This window comes from Leptinotarsa decemlineata, unplaced genomic scaffold (assembly GCF_025532065.1).
Source record: "Leptinotarsa decemlineata unplaced genomic scaffold, Ldec_3_MD MMD2_tig00005009_RagTag_RagTag, whole genome shotgun sequence".
Lineage (NCBI taxonomy): Eukaryota > Metazoa > Arthropoda > Insecta > Coleoptera > Chrysomelidae > Leptinotarsa > Leptinotarsa decemlineata.
The window spans coordinates 232,473-249,996 of record NW_027412615.1 but is presented as its reverse complement, the minus strand read 5'-3'; the positions used below and the strand labels follow the sequence as shown (position 1 = coordinate 249,996).

General features: G+C 33.6%; 1 long non-coding RNA gene across 1 annotated transcript in view; it reads right to left on the bottom strand.

The window, feature by feature from the left end:
• Positions 1 to 17,524, bottom strand: part of LOC141484237 (uncharacterized) — a 697,804-nt gene that overhangs the window by 562,101 nt on the left and 118,179 nt on the right. The window contains exon 2 of the long non-coding RNA XR_012466540.1: positions 7,033 to 7,210. This is a non-coding gene — a long non-coding RNA (uncharacterized lncRNA). The remainder of the gene's footprint in view (positions 1 to 7,032; positions 7,211 to 17,524) is intronic.

Here is a 17,524-nt window from a genome sequence, read left to right as displayed (position 1 = left end):
TCATCAATATCCTGAGTGAAAACTTTCTGAGCGTCACAGAAAAGGTTTTTTGATTAATTCAATTTCAATTGTTCAAGTAAATAAAAATTTTCAACATCTGTGGACGGTTATTTCTTCAAGCTGAAACGTAATGAGATGAAGATGCGCTTATTCCTACACAATTTTTCGTGACACGTTACATTATAAATCATATTTGAAAAAAATATGGGGCCTGAAAATTGAGTGTTTTTCGATGCAGTTGAAGTGACCAAAATCCTCTTGATTTTTATTCATGGGGTCATCTCTTGTATATGAAATTTCTGTACGAGATATGAATGATTTAAGGAATCAAATCAATGACAATTATAATGTCATGAGAAATGCTCCGTACATTTTTGAACGTATCAGATAATCAATGACAGATCGATTGCAGTTGTGTATTTCATTAGACATTTCACATAGTCTTCAGGCTTGAAATAGTTCATTATTTACTTTTGGTCTTTATCCCACCATCAACTACACACAACTTCACGCTAACCTAGTCAATTTAGTGATGACAGTGTGATAGTAAAAACGAGAATTTTGATTCTCCGCCTGCAAAATTTCAAGGCCGCTTCTGGTTTTATTATGATTCGAACTGCTGCTATTGAATTTCATTTATAGTTGTCCGTAACCTAATAACATTGAATTTCAAGTTTTTTCAATGTTTTTACTTTGTATTTGCAATTTTTCCTTTGTTTTTTCACATTAGACGCTCCATATTATATTTTTCATAATCAGTAAATGAATTTATTCGAAATGAGTACCCACATCGGCCTGTTGCAGCTAATACAACGGAAACAGGTAATGAGGTCTTTTTGGCTTCGGGAAATGATTAATTATGTTTCTTGACATCTAAACGAATTCATTGATGCCAAATCATTGAAATCGAACAACCGGGAAGTAAAAACCGGAAGTGACCTGTTTCTGACGGATTCGAAACCTTCTCACCATGAGGAATCCAAATATATCATAAATTTCGGTATATGATGAGTTTTCCTTTTTTTCGTCAACAAATTCTGTGTTTTGAATCAAACTTCTGCAATTGGATTACACTCGTATTTGTTCATAACTTCCAATTTCAAGTTTGTTCGAAATTTTCTCTTCAAATTCACCATTCTTTCTATGCTATTTCACTTCACGCGCTGGATATTATATTTGTTATACCATCTTTGTATTCGTTTCCCTTTCATTCGATGTGCTGCACGTTGAGATTCAACTATCATTAACAAAGATTTGGCTGAGTGCTTTCCTGGTATGTTGCGCCATCTTCGTTTTTTCTTCGTCGATGAATTCTGCATTTCTTATCCTTTCATTTGACGTGCTGTACGCGACGATCTGATCATTATTACCGAATATACAACTCAGTGCCCTTCTAACATGTTGCGTCATCTGTGTTTTTTCTCTGTCGATACATTCTGCATTCGTTTACCTTTCATTTGATGTGCTGCACGTTAATATCTAAACATTACTAATAAAGATGCGGCTTAGTGCCCTGTTGGCATCGTCTTTGTTTTCTTTTATCCGTTGACAGATTCTGCTTTCTCTTTCCCTTCCATTTGACGTGCTGTACATAATGATCCGGCTATTATTAACGAAGATGTGGCTTAGTGCTCTTCTGTCATGTTATGCCATCTTTGTTTTCTCTTTGCATTTCTCATCCTTCCATTTGATGTGCTGTACGCGAAGATCCGCTCATTATTGGCGGATATACAACTCAGTGCCCTTCTAATAGTTGTGCAATTTTTTCTAATAACTCATTCATTTTCACAAACCATCACACATTCTCTACCACGCTACCAATTCCCACGCTGACTACGTCAGTTTCAGAGTCTTAATATTACAATACTATCATTATTATTATTATTCGACCCACATTCTCCAAATCAATTTCATCTGATACAATCAATCAAGCGATATTTGATTCCTCCATTTTGATTGGCTGACCGACACCACCCTATAACAGAAGTTGGGCTGAGTGTTCCACAAGGTTCCGTTCAGGAGGCTGAACATTCTCATAATGAATCTTCATACGACAAAACATGGACTTTAGTCATTTTCAGATGATCCTCACTTGGTTAGCGAAACGCGTTAAGTTATAAATGACTATCATATCGAAACACGAAAATGGTTATGACAATGAAAATGAAACGATAATGAATAAACGCACGCGGAACGATCGAAAATGCACACAAAACGATCGAAAACGCACGAAAAACGGTCGAAAACCGACGAAAAACGATCGAAACGCACGCCGAACGGTTGCACGCACGCGAAACGCTTGTGAAACGGTTGAATACTTCGCTTTCCCCATTTTCGAATGTTAACTCCACAATAAGAAACTCTTCGACACCTTTGGTGCCATCTCCTCCTTCTCCTGATGATGCTAACTTAGTTAACAAAGATACGACTTGGTGTCCTTCTGACATGTTGGAACGCTAGACTTCTGTTTGTCCCTTCCTTGTGAACTAGGCTTGAGGTCCAAAAAGGTCCAGAATGAAGCGCCATAAGAAAATACATGGTATTTTGGGATGAAATTCCTGTTGCTCTATGACTTTCACGTGAATATTCATTTCATTATAAACAAAAATTATATGATATATGCAATGAATGAGAAAAATAATACTTACTTTGATGGTTCACCGATAAATATTGTAATAAAACACAGGGAATAATTTTGTTTTCTTTCTTTATTCAAGATACCCTCCCTGACATACAACAATAAAAAACTATATATTCCAATTATAAAAATGGATACAACAATGAAAATGGATTGTTGAAATACAGTAGAAATTGTGTTTTCTGACTCTAGATTATCGGAGTGATAAAGCTCAAGAAATTTTGAGTCAAAATCTTTGAGAACATCACCGTCATATTTCCTCTTCATTGATTTATTGAACTTATTTGAATATGAAATTATTTTGAATGACTGTTTCTGTCAATCGTAGAGGTAATGGTGAAATTGCAATGAAATTCGACGGTTTTGATGCGAAGTTGTGCTAAATTCGTACTCCAAATCAACTTGTAAAATATATCCTTCCGGACTATCATCGGGAATTTGAGATACATCAATATTCGTATCGACTTATTCAGAGCTTCCATATGGCAAATATTGTGACATTGCCCACCTATATAAGTTATTTACATTGAAATACATTATGAATTTAGATGGTTTCGTTGGATCGTATGCTGACAAATATCTAGTGGACTTCAAAGACTCCAGGAAATCGGTTGGAGGGAAAGATGATACAGTCTAACGATACTGAAGCTGCATGAACAGGTATTTGAGTTTGGTGAATGCGAAGGAAATATTCTCGTTCTTGTTCATCATTAAAACCTCGTTCTTGAAATTTTTCGTGATGAACAATACTTGTGAAATAATATTCATGTAGCAAGTGTTTCCTAAATTATGTGATCCAATTTTCTTCTCAAAATTTTCAGGCCAACTCTCTTCTGATTCGTAAGGAAGAACATGTTTTACAGAATCTGCATAAGAACCATTTCTCAAGGGAACCAGAACCACGAGAACTGCAACTCATATTTGGGGGCAAGAATGACCTGAGTCCATTGACGCACTGAAAAAAAAGAAGGTGGATCAATCACTTGTGATTAACCTTGATAGGAGACTGATGAATATCCACATATCTGGGCTTGTTTCGAAGAGATTTCAGTTCCGTACTAAAATTAGGGCAATGCATGATCTCATCAAAATTATATGAACGAGGAAGAGTTCCAAGGACCGGAGCAGCATTACCAACTTGAATAGTGATACCAATTATTTCTATCAAAAAAGAAGTAGAACCATGATCATTCGTTGCTTGGCCTATTCTCCTTCCGAGGTCATGAAAGAATAACAGAGATTTGGGGCCATAAACACCAAAAGTTTCTACCGCTACCGAATGGAACAGAGAGTTGTTACCAAAAATTTGGTATTTTTTCTTTTCAATTTTTCGCAAGACAATGCTGTGGTTCCAGCAGACTTCGAACTTCCGGCTAGATGGGAAGCCGCGGCCGTGTAAACGCAAGTGAAGTAGAATACTAACCTCAATTTTCTACAATTCCGAATGATGCTACAGGATTGTAGCAATTTTAAATAGAAATTTTTAAAACTTTCTGAAATAATTATGAGTACGTAGAAACATCTTGGAAAACGGAATATTTTGGTTTTGCAATGAAAAATGAAATTTTTCGTTTACACATACACCCGATTTTGATTAAAAATTTTGAAAATTTCTCACGGAACACGAGATATTCCGAATTGAGAGACAATTAAATTTTTCGTTTGCATAAACACATGCAATTTCAAACAAAAATTTTTAAATTTTTCGAAATAACTATAAGTACGTAGAAACATCTTGAAAAAATGAGATATTTTGGTTTTAAAATGAAAAATAATATTTTTTGTTCACACAAACACATAATTTTGAATCGAAATCTTGGCCACTTCTTACGGAAAACAAGATATTGCGTATTTCGAATCAAGAGAAAATGAAAATTTCCGTTTGCACAAACATGCAATTTTGAAAAAAGTTCTGTAGATTTTTTGAAATGATTCATAAGTACGTAGAAACATCTTGGAAAACGAAATATTATGACTTTGAAATGAGAAATGAAATTTTTCGTCTACACAAAACTAAAGTACGAAAGCGTTGAATGGCCACACAGAAATATTTTTTTCGATTTTTATAATTCTGACCTTCATCTCAGAATTCTGAGTTGCAAGTCAGAATTCTGACTTGTATCTCAGAATTCTGACTTGCAAGTCAGAATTCTGACTTGTATCTGACTTGCAAGTCAGAATTCTGAGATGAAAGTCAGAATTATACAAATCGAAAAAAATATTTTTTCAAAGCTCTTTGATTAAAATCAGTTCACGGAGTTCCGCAAATAAAATACCTATGATTTGACATTGTTATGAATAGAAATACTTACATCTGATTATTGAAGACAGTGCACACACACACGCAACAGAAGCACAATTACTGTTGATGTGGCAATCGATTTCATGCAGATGATCCACTTACCATAGAACCGTGGAATTGGCCGCGGTGGTAGTGTGCCCTACTCACGATCGGAAGGCCGTGGGTTCGATTCCCGCCTCGACCAGATATTTTTCTCGAGAGAATTTGTCTGGTTGAAGCTGGAATGATTCTGCAACCGTGTTAGGATCATACGTTAAAAGGTAACACCTCGTTAGTCCTTAGCTCGCACAAGTTTCTCAACTTCTGAGAGTTGTCGTTTGGGGGCGACAGCTGATTAACGAAAAAACAGATTTAAACAGACTCAAACACAAACCGTAGCAAATATTCGTCTGCTAATAATATTTACTCCCCCATATCACATTTCATTCTCGACTCGAAACGTGAAATGAAACGAAAGTTTGTGAATATTCCACTATTTACTATTTGAACCAATTCATATGATTTTCATAAAATTTTATAATTTTTTTTTTGTACAACTACAATCAAAACACATGGTGATATCGTAGATACTATAGTGATAATTCTTTAAAGGTCAACTTCATTTGTGACTTCTTTTTCATTAGCCTTGTGTGTTCTGGAATGAATTCAACAGTTCATCTCGAAGATCTTGCAATATAAGCCTCAGTTCTTTGGAACTTTGCTTGCAAAAACTGCCAATTGGTCGTCATTGACAAATAATGAACTCAATAATTCCCATTGTATTCTGTTGCATCCATGATCGAAATTCGTGAACGTTATATATATTGTCATGAATTTACGCCCTTTGGTACGTTCACATACAAAACGGTTATTCATTATTGCAGGTAAAAGCAGAAAATTTATTTTCAGCATTGGCGGCGACATAATCTACGCTGAGAGGTTTGAGGCACTTTTCGACCGAGCACTCTGAATTATCCAACCGATTCAAAACAATCTTTTTTTTCGAAACATTGAATGTCTTTCTTTAATTTTTTTCACGTTTACAAAACTTCCCATCTGTATTTTTCAGATATCATTGTATCACTGATTAATTCCACTGTTTGACATTTGACATGTATTCAAACACAAAAACGGAAAAACGCATGTGACGTATTTTGAAATGGCATTGCTGAATACTCCTAATACCCCCATTGCCACCATTTTCAAAAGTTTCTTATTGGGATCACACGTTGAAACGTTAGGCACCTGTCAAACTGCCATGTTTTTTAAATGACGTATTTTGAGACACCCTGTACACATTGAAGAATCGCACATTAAAACGATTGAGCTCCGTTATACTATCATGCTTCTTTTTAAATGACGTATTTTGAGACACCCTGTACACACTGTCATCATTTTTTTTTCTTAAATGATGTGACACCCTGTAAACCTCGATGGCAGCCATGTTTTTTCTATTACGTTGGCAGCCAAGTTTTTTTCTTTAACGCTGCACACCCCGTATAACCTACATGCCATTATCTCGACGTAGGCCGTTCAGAGCTTTACATTCGTCATTGCTTCTGATAGTTAAATTGCCTGTGCCACAGAACTGTCGTATTCGATCTCCTTTCACTATTTCGTTATGACAATGTAATCGTCAATTATTCGATTCTTCAAGTCAATCACATCCGATACAGGAATTTCATAAACAAGATCCTTCAGATGAGGATTTCCATCAAGAGGATTCACATCAAGACTGCGATTAGCATATATAATGTCGACATAAGTAGTGTGATTGATCAAATTGAATTACTTCATTGAATAGTTTTGAATCATAAATGAATGCATTACAATTACTTCACTTGTACATTATCGCTTGCAGCCTCTTCGCTTCTCCGAACTAATTTACGTTCAGAACTAATTCATGAGAACATTCTTGTATACTCTACGAATATTGACGATGATTCACTTCACGATATGAAAATCAGATCACCACATTCAAAAGCAATACCCTGGGTGGAACATCTCAATAGTCATACCCTGAATCAAATATAAACATTTCTATCGTCAAAATATACATCGCATTACCATTGTGGTCATTTTTATTCATTGAATGAACTTTTCAAACACTCACCTGTGGATGCAAACATCGAAATAATGGCAATTTTTATCAGCAATGCCTCTGACGGAATCATTTCCTCGATATATTCGTCACTTTCTCACAGAAGTCACGTAACCTGCATTGTTAAATCGTTTCAGAGGTTTTTTAGTTGCGAGTTCATTCCAGCAGAAAATGTTTATTTCCCTCGAAACTGAAACATAAAAAGACATACATTTCGGTAAAAATTGATTTCGATTTTACGCGGCTCTTCATGATGTGAATATATTTTTTGTTATCGCACATAAATACATTTTACAATAAAACCTTAGTTGATTATGTGGACTTTGAGAAAAAAAACAAATTGGAATTAAGATGAGTGGAAAAAATTGTGTAGATGATTGAAACAAAATTGTACTATCCTTATCTGCGATTGGACGTGAAGTCGAAAAGTTTGTAGGGATATATTCAGAAGAATTGATGAAGACTAACTCGAAATAATTTGTTGTGAAATATTTGGAAAAGGCCCATTGGAGAAACAAAGTATCTTCAGTTATTCACACCTATGATGTGTGGAGTTGAAGAAATACTTTGTTATGAAATGGATATATCTGTTATAATAACAATGTCATTTATTCGTGTTCAAAAATGTCAGATGTTATGAACGTAAGATTAAATACTGGTACTCACTCCGGAGATATAAAAATAGGCCAGAAACCAGTGTCTCAAATGAGACACCCTGTATTTTAAGTTTAGTTTTGAAGTTCTGAAATGATCCAACTCATGAAACATTTTTCTAACTCTTTTTTGATTTATCAGTTATCAGGACACCTGTCAATTTCTATTCCTCTAGGTGTGTCATGGATACATTTTAAATTAGTGTTCTATGATACTGATTTTTGAATTGCCTCAACTGGATTCATTGGCACTACTGGTAAAATGACCTTGAAAAGGGACAAAAACAAAAATTATAATCCATAAACTTCAGTTTCCAATATTCTACTTATTCCGTTACTGTAACGCAAACATTCCAACAAATTGCAATTTCAAGTATATGTAATATACATGATCGATTATTTTTCAAGTGAGATCAACCTGTTACCAAGATCGTTTCCGTCAAATATTTGTTGAACATACAGGTGATGATTTTTCCACCATCCCACAACCTCAGGAACAATATAAGTAGTTCTATTAAAACTTAAGCACTATGTGAACGGGATATTTTCACCTTTTTAGCTTTCCTGATGATGACAATAAGAAGTATCGAAATTTAAGAATGAATATCTTATGAGTTTACTTTCGCATGCTGCGTACCCCAATAGCTTAGTAATTTTGTTTCTAACTATCCAGCAAGCACTATATATAAGACTACCTATATACAGCGTGACTCAAGGTCGTTGGTAGGATAGACGTTTCTGGAAAATGCAACACGCAAGATATTCCTGAAAATTCCACATCTTACATCTTATCTGTTCTATCAATCCAAAATATTTTCAGGATTGGACGTTGCCACTTCCATCAAAAAGTGCTATCAAATTTATTTCTTTAAATAGAACAACCCGTACATAAACACATTTTTGGAATTGCTCTCTCAATATTATACTTTTTTTTTGGCACAGCCCTATATCTGTCTCTATCGGGTTTTGAAATAAAAAATAATTTGTGCTGAATATGGTCCAAAAATAACCCTAAGTGAACTTGAGTAAATCAGTACTCCCGATTTATGAAAAGTTGATATTTTGAACAAACTCAAAATATTTAACTTACACCAAGAAATCTACTTCATATTATGCAGGGCGTGCTAAAATGATTATTTCCATTGTGCAAAACAGTGTTCAAAAGTGAATTTTTCAAAAAACCTCCTATGTATTACTCGATAAATACCTAAACCATGAAGTTTTTTTAATGAAGTCACTTATTTCGGTAACATATTTTTAAGAATTTGGTTTTAGGTAGCAGTGGATTCGTCAAGCTTATAACAGTATGGTTACTTTTATAAGTGACTTATAAATAGTTAACGACGGTGTTTCAAAACATCTTCCAGAATGAATGCAAATATCGATTATTCAAAGGAAGTTCTTATGAAATTTTTTATTGCAGATTAACAAAGTACTCAAATCATTGTCAGAACTTGCAGAAAATCCAACCAAATGTATTCTAAATTAACACCAATGAACGAGAAGAAGTTTGTAAGGTTACTTAGGTTACAAAATTATTTCCAAAACTATGGCTGAAAGTTTCCAGGAAACAACTCTACCAAAAGTCAGGCATTTCTAAACAAATAGTAGGATTTTATAGGCTATAACATGTGAAAGTACAGAAAATAATATAATTAGGATGATTAAAAATAACAAAATCGTAAACAAAATGTCAAATTTCAACAATAAATGCTGGAAATGTCGTCCATTAAATTCTAAACATTTCAAAATGGTTTTTTATACGCGCCTTGTGGTTGCTTTTTTAATTTCATGGGGATCCAGATATCATTTCTAAGAAATTGATGTGACTTGACACCGAGGCCTCAACTCGTGATGAGACCTGGGGAGCAGGTAGATTGAGGCCCATGTGCAAGTACATTGCATTCTGAATATTTCAAAATGTACTTTTGTAAGCGACTTGTGGTTGATTTTTCAATTTCATGGGGATCCAGATCTTCAGTACACCTAACAATTCGCAGTTCTTCTTTGGTAGGTACTGGAGAACTGTACACCCTTTCTTTCAAAACACACCATGGAGAAAGTCAAGTGGGTTGAGATCGGGTGTTCTCGGTGGCCAATCCCACGGCCCTAAACACATGAATCAACGATCGTCGAACAACACCCAGGAACTTTCCTGAAACTTTCTGGGTGAAATGAGCAGGCGCTACGTCCATTCGAAACCACGAATTCCTATATTTCTCTTAAGGCAAATTTTCGAATAAGAATTTTGAATTCAGTGAGTCTTTATGAATGAAAAAGCTAATTTCATTGTTCTTCAAACAGAAAAACCATGCAGGTGAAACTTCTCTTGAAAACTCATTTCTTTGGCCACATGAGGATTATGATTAGCCTAAAAATGTTTATTCCCTTCATTGAAAATCCCATCTCTTGTAAATTTTGATTCGTCGCTCCGAATTATTTTTGACAAAAAATCCCAATCTTCCGGTATATATATTAAAACAGAATTGCAAAAATGCACTCTACGTTGAAAGTCTTCAGATTTGTGATGCACTGTTTGGAACCTTTGGTGTAATAATGAATATTACTGGAGTTTTTTCCCAACACCAAATCGTTATTTTCAACACCTGGACACCTGTTTCGATCACCAAGTGATCATCTTCAAGAGGATGAATGAACTTCTGATATGAGAGCTTAAACTTTGGTAAATTTATACGGATGAATTCCGGGCGGTGTTTTGACGACCTAGATCCCCATGAAATTGAAAAAGCAACCACAAAGCGCGTACAAAAGAACATTTTGAACTGTTTAGAATTTAATGGATAACATTTCCAGCATTTGCTGTGAAAATGTGACATTTTGTTAACGATTTTATTTTTAATCATCCTCACTATGTTATTTCCTGTACTTTCACATGTTATAGCCCAGAACATTCTACTTTTCATCTAAAAATACCTTATTTTTGATAGATTCGTTCCCTTGTTCATTGGTGTTGATTCAGGATACATTTGGTTGGATTTTCTGCAAGTTCTGTCAATGATTTGATAACTTTGTTCATGTAAAATAAATTCTTTTATAAGAACTCCGTTTGAATAATCGATATTTACAATAATTATTATTTTTTGAAACTACTTAAGTATGTACACATAATTTCAATATGATTCTCATTCTTGACAATTTTTTCAAAGTATTGGCGTCTCAACCTCAAAGACATTGTAAGTACATTATTCAGCACTTGTTCACATTTGATATCATATTTTTTTGATTTCAATGTCAAAAAGCTCATTCTCATGTTCAATATTTATCTAAAAATTAAAATTCATAAAATAATAATCCTCACATAGCACAGGTATGTTACTGTTTTTTCTGTTATCATGTTTTATATGTATACTTATTATGTCCTTTTTTTATATTACAGACCCCGATAAAGATAGTAAACAATAGCGAAAGCTCGGGCAGATAAAAAGGTTAGTATTTACTTCATTTCAGGTTAGCTTCCCAAATTTCTGATACCGCAGTTGTCGGTTGATTGGTCAAACCACCAACACTGACATAAAACCCTGTCAAGTTGACTTGGGTGTCACACCAATGGGTGGTTTCACTTATGTTTCGCTTGCGTTTACGCAGCTATTTTTATCAAGTACTATTCTGATTTTTCACATTTTGTCGAGCAAGGCTCCAGCCTGATTAAAACGACGATGACCATCGACACATTTTGTCTTCAATCGAGGACCGCCTGCCCGGTACTGACGATGCCCAATAGGCTGAAACAGCTGTCTACCGGTGGCTCTAGAATTGAAATCAATATTAGAATGATCACAGAGTACTTATATATTCATATTTTGATTTTTATGGAAATATTTTCCAGCAGCTTGACTGCATTAACTTTTCTCGATTTAATATCATTTCTAGAAACATGTGGATTCGTTTTCCGATGGCATTTCAGGTTAGCTTCCCAAATTTCTGCTACCGCAGTTGTCGGTTGATTGGTCAAACCACCAACACTGACATAATAACTTGGCAAGTTGACTTGGGTGTCACACCAATAGGTGGTTCCACTAATATTTCGCTTGAGTTTACGCAGCTATTTTTATCAAGTACTTTTTTGATTTTTCACATTTTGTCTCCAATCGAGGACCGCCGGTACTGACGATGCCCAGTAGGCTGAAATAGCTGTCTACCGGTGGCTCTTAAATTGAAATCAATATGGGAATGATCAGAGAGTACTTATCTATTCATATTTTGATTTTCATGGAATTATTTTCCAGCAGCTTGACTGCATTAACATTTCTCGATTTGATATAATTTCTAGAAACATGTGGATTCGTTTTCCGATGGCATTTTAGATTAGCTCCCCAAATTTCTGCCACCGCAGTTGTCGGTTGATTGGTCAAACCACCAACACTGACATAAAAACTTGTCAAGTTGACTTGGGTGTCACACCAATAGGTGGTTCCACTTATGTTTCGCTTGCGTTTACGCAGCTATTGTTATCAAGTACTTTTCTGATTTTTCACATTTTGTCTTCAATCTAGGACCGCCTGCCCGGTACTGACGATGCCCAATAGGCTGAAACAGCTGTCTGTCGGTGGCTCTTAGATTGAAATCAATATGGAAATGATCAGAGAGTACTTATCTATTCAAATTTTGATTTTTATGGAATTATTTTCCAGCAGCTTGACTGCATTAAACTTTCTCGATTCAATATCATTTCTAGAAACATGTGGATTCGTTTTCCGATGACATTTCATGTTAACTTCCCAAATTTCTGCTACCGAAGTTGTCGGTTGATTGGTCAAACCACCAACACTGACATATTGTCAAATTGACTTGGGTGTCACACCAATAGGTGGTTCCACTTATGTTTCGCTTGCGTTTACGCAGCTATTTTTATCAAGTACTTTTCTGATTTTTCACATTTTGTCTTCAAACGAAGACCGCCTGCCCGGTACTGATGATGCCCAATAGGCTGAAACAGCTGTCTACCGGTGGCTCTTGAATTGAAATCAATATGGAAATGATCAACAAGTACTTATCTATTCATTTTTAGATTTTCATGGAATTATTTTCCAGTAGCTTGACTGCATTAACCTTTCTAGATTTCATATATATATATATATATATATATATATATATATATATATATATATATATATATATATATATATATATGGTAAAATGGATTAACAGGGTCTCTCAGTCAAAAAATCAAAAATCAAACTCTGCTTTACTTTGCCAAGCTTTCGCTTCTAATGGGAAGCTTCTTCAGGGCAGTAAAAATGAGTGAAAAACAATAAATTGAAGATATAAATTGACGTAAAAGTTAACATGTATACGATTTTTTTTGTGGGTTTACTGCCCTGAAGAAGCTTCCCATTAGAAGCGAAAGCTTGGCAAAGTAAAGCGGAGTTTGATTTTTGATTTTTTGACTGAGAGACCCTGTTAATCCATTTTGCCATACATTTCTCCAGTCGCTAACATTATCCAATTTATATATATATATATATATATATATATATATATATATATATATATAAATATATATATATATATATATATATATATATATATATATATATATATTTCAAAGTCCCGCACAGTTTCATCTCCAAGCATTTCTGCAGGCATCAGGGGTTATTTTGCTCTTTCATGTGAAGACCTCGTCTTTGTGTTGATGTTGTTTCTTTAGGAACAGGCCACATTCTCAAGGTGTTTGGCGTAGGTACATACCGGAACTCAAATGTTCTGAAATTTTTGAGTCGATGATCTTCTTCGAGTTTCTTTTTGGCATGGGACCTGCTCCACCTGCCAACAAACCCAAAGATGAAGCAGTGATTTCTCAATATTGACATCCAAGTGAACTTGCCAAGTTTTCATGTCATTGTTGGTGATTTTACCAATCAACCGATAACTGCGGTAGAAGAAAATTTGGAAGTTATCCTGGAATGCCATCGGAAATCGAATGCTTGTGATAAATAGTAGTTGTGTCCAAGGAAAGTAGTGATCATTTAACTTTTTTGTCAACAAGGAGGATTGCATCCTAAGCCTGAAAAAAGTAACCTTGCGAATTTGATGCTCCAGAAATATTCAAAAAATATGTTAATAACAGTTGAAATTCAGATATTCGAATGATAATAAATCATAATCGAATGAAAACTAACACCACGTACTAAAAAAAAAAAATATCGAGACACAAAATGAATATAATATTTTGAAACAGAGTTCAGATTTTCAAAGGCAGTCCAGTCAAATCAGTACATCACTTCACACAAAAAGGAGAGAAGCTAGGTATTTACACCTACAATATCCAAGGTTCGAATTTGTTACTAAATTAAATATATATGCATAGAAAAGACTTGTCCATATAAACAATAGGGACAATAAATTTGAAATTATATTTATGAATATTTTTTGCATCTCCAAATAACGAGAAAGAGATTTGTGTTTGAATTAATACTTGACGTTTCCACAAAGTAAAGTGCGCTCCGTATTCAATTCACAGTTTGTGTTCAGTGATGTTTTGCGAATTCTTATAATTTTTCATCCATCCACACTTTTTATTAAGTTGTTCTGTATTTTCATTTTGCGATTGTGTCTCTTTCAACTTTCAAAATTTATTTACAGGCACATCTGCAGATCTTGTCGTTTCCTGGTAAAGTATATTTATATTTGAGAAAGAATCCATTATGATGCACTGCTTGGAACCTTTGGTGTAGTAATGAATATAACTGCAGTTTTTTTCCCAACACCAAATCGTTATTTTTAACACCTCGACACGTGTTTCGATCACCAAGTGATTATGTTCAAAGAGGAAGATCAAACTAGAAACCAACGCGAAGCTAACACTAATTATGCTATATAAATATCACAGGTAAACTATCCAGGTGTATCACCCATACAGGTATACCAACCTAAATGAATTTTACAATTTTGCCTCATCTATTATTTTACAATATATGTTTTACTGTTATAGCTGAATATAAAACAATTTTCAGATATATAAAAATTATTTTCACGAAATTGCCTATCTGATTTTTTTCGCAATGTGTCCTTATGTAGTAATCAGTAAACCCAACAATATTATTTCAACAAGCTATATAGTATGCTCTTTGTTATAGGTCCGTCATCGTTATTCATAATATTATTGTGTTTACTTATTTCTACACTCTCATGTCTAACTAATCTTAATGAACTGAAGTCTATGGAATGGTTTTGTTGCAAAATAAGATGGCCGACTGCTGATTTTTCAGGTCCTCCATATTTTAAGTGTGCTATGTTGCTTATATCTTACTTTAATAGATTTTTTGTCTGTCCATAATATTTTGCATCGCAGTCGTAAATTCCAGACTTTTCCGAATTCTCGACTTTGTCTTTTGAACTTCTCAAAAGGCTCTGTTGTGTATGACTTGTTTCAAAAACCACCTTCATATCTAGTTCCTTGAAAATATTTCCAAAGTTCTTCGTATATTGGTGGTATGGAACTGAGATGTATTTATCTTTGTTTTTGTCTTTTCTGAAAGTCGAGATTTCGTTCATTCTCAACCATCCTTCCTTATTATGTCATCTACAATACCCCTCAAGAAACCGTTAGTGGCTGCTATTTCCTGTATTGTACGTGTTTCTTTTGTGAACCTATCATGTGTTAGAGGGAAAGTCAAAAGACGATGTACTGAAAAATTCAACCCATCACGTTTGTGATGGGTTGAATTTCCATCACAAACGTGATGGGTGAATATCGTATTCTAACCCTCCATATTGGCTCCTCATTACCAAAACTTCAAGAAACGGTAGTTGTCCCTTATTTTCTAACTCATACGTGAATTTTATTGATGAACATCTATTATTTAAAATGGAAACAAATCCTAGGATTTGACTGAGGTATGTGAATGATATTTTCGCGATATTCGATACCAAAAAATCGAATATGGAGGAGTTTGAACAGCAGAACGAAAGTGTACTCTTATAACACAAGTTATTCCAATATTTCAATAAAATCTGATCACCCAAAGAAAATTCCCAAATTTTGTTCTCAACTAGTCAGCAAAGACTGTCCTTCAACTTGAATCAACAGGTATGAGTTTCTATGAAGATCTAAGAGCTACTCCTGGTAATGAAATAGTAAATTTAACTGATGTTAAATTTATTTCAGATATCTTCAGAAAAGATGTAGGTAAGGCTGTTGAAAAAAATATCTGTTCAATGTTTCAAGAAAAAAAATAACTCCCAAACATATATAGAAATACAACATAAATAATAAATATTTTTTCTGAAATCGTTGAGAAATTAAAATGTTTTTGCATTCGATCATTCAATATACTTTCCGAAACCTTGAATATATAGATATATATATATATATATATATATATATATATATATATATATATATATATATATATATATATATATATATATATAGATTTTATCGAGTGGGTATGATATAAAAATCAAAAATGAAACAATTAGTAGAATAAATATTTACTCTTTTTAGCTGCCCGAGCTTTCGCTAATGTTTATTAGCTTTATCGAGGGCTGTAATATAAAAAGAACATAGTAAATATATATGTATATATATATATATATATATATATATATATATATATATATATATATATATATAACATAATAACGGATAAAACAGAATACCTGTGCTATTGAATTGAAATTTCCAAATTAAATATTCTCACATAGCACAGGTATTCTATTTTATCCGTTATTATGTTTTATATATATATATATATATATATATATATATATATATATATATATATATATATATATATATATATATATATATTTACTATGTTCTTTTTATATTACAGCCCTCGATAAAGCTAATAAACATTAGCGAAAGCTCGGGCAGCTAAAAAGAGTAAATATTTATTCTAATCAGACCGAATCCCCGAAAAACTACTATTCTATATATATATATATATATATATATATATATATATATATATATATATATATATATATATATATATATATATATATATATATATATATATATATATAATTAATTATCTGCGAGTGCTTTCGACAGTTGGTAGTACTGACAGTACTACCACAGTTGGTGGTAGTACTGACAGTACTACCAACTGTCGAAAGCGCTCGCAGATAATTAATAGAAGATATAAAGCTTCAAATCCTTTTTCTAGAATTTGATATTGAAATACTCAAAATAAAGGAAAAATAGTTGCATCAATCTATATATATAAGTATAACTTGATGTACAATCTTCACCTCTATCATGAAAGATTCTTGTGAATAGTAATACTTACTTCCATCAGAATTTAATTCATCTGTTTACAATACACATCTATTGAATGGTACAATGCTCTAATTTCATTTAGATTCCATCTTTTGCTGAATGAAAATAGAAAGTAGGTATGTTTTGTTAAGACATTCAACACAGAAAATTGAATGTCAAGTTGGATTTTCTAATGCAGCAATTTAACGTAGAAGGCTTTCACATCCACTACCTGTACCTGCGTAAAGCAATGTTCAACGAGGAGCTTATCAGCCTAGCTTCACATCGATTTACAAGAGATCATACGTTAATACCTTAATCTGATATATGGCTGAATCGCCTGAATTTCTGAGGAATTTAGATTTTTCTAGAGACCAGTGTTACTAATTTTTCTATGTAATACTTTGATGTATATAAATCTGCTGATCCCAAAAATTTGTTAAATTTAACTAGGAGTTTTGTAGTATCAATATATGCTTGGAATACTATAATAAAAGTTGTAGAGAAAATCATTGATGTGAAGAAGAAACAGTGTTGATGACCTATTATGACCAAAACTAATATATGGCATGTATATACTCTCAATTGAAGCGATAGAGGTTTTCCATGAAGAATGTGGTTTTGC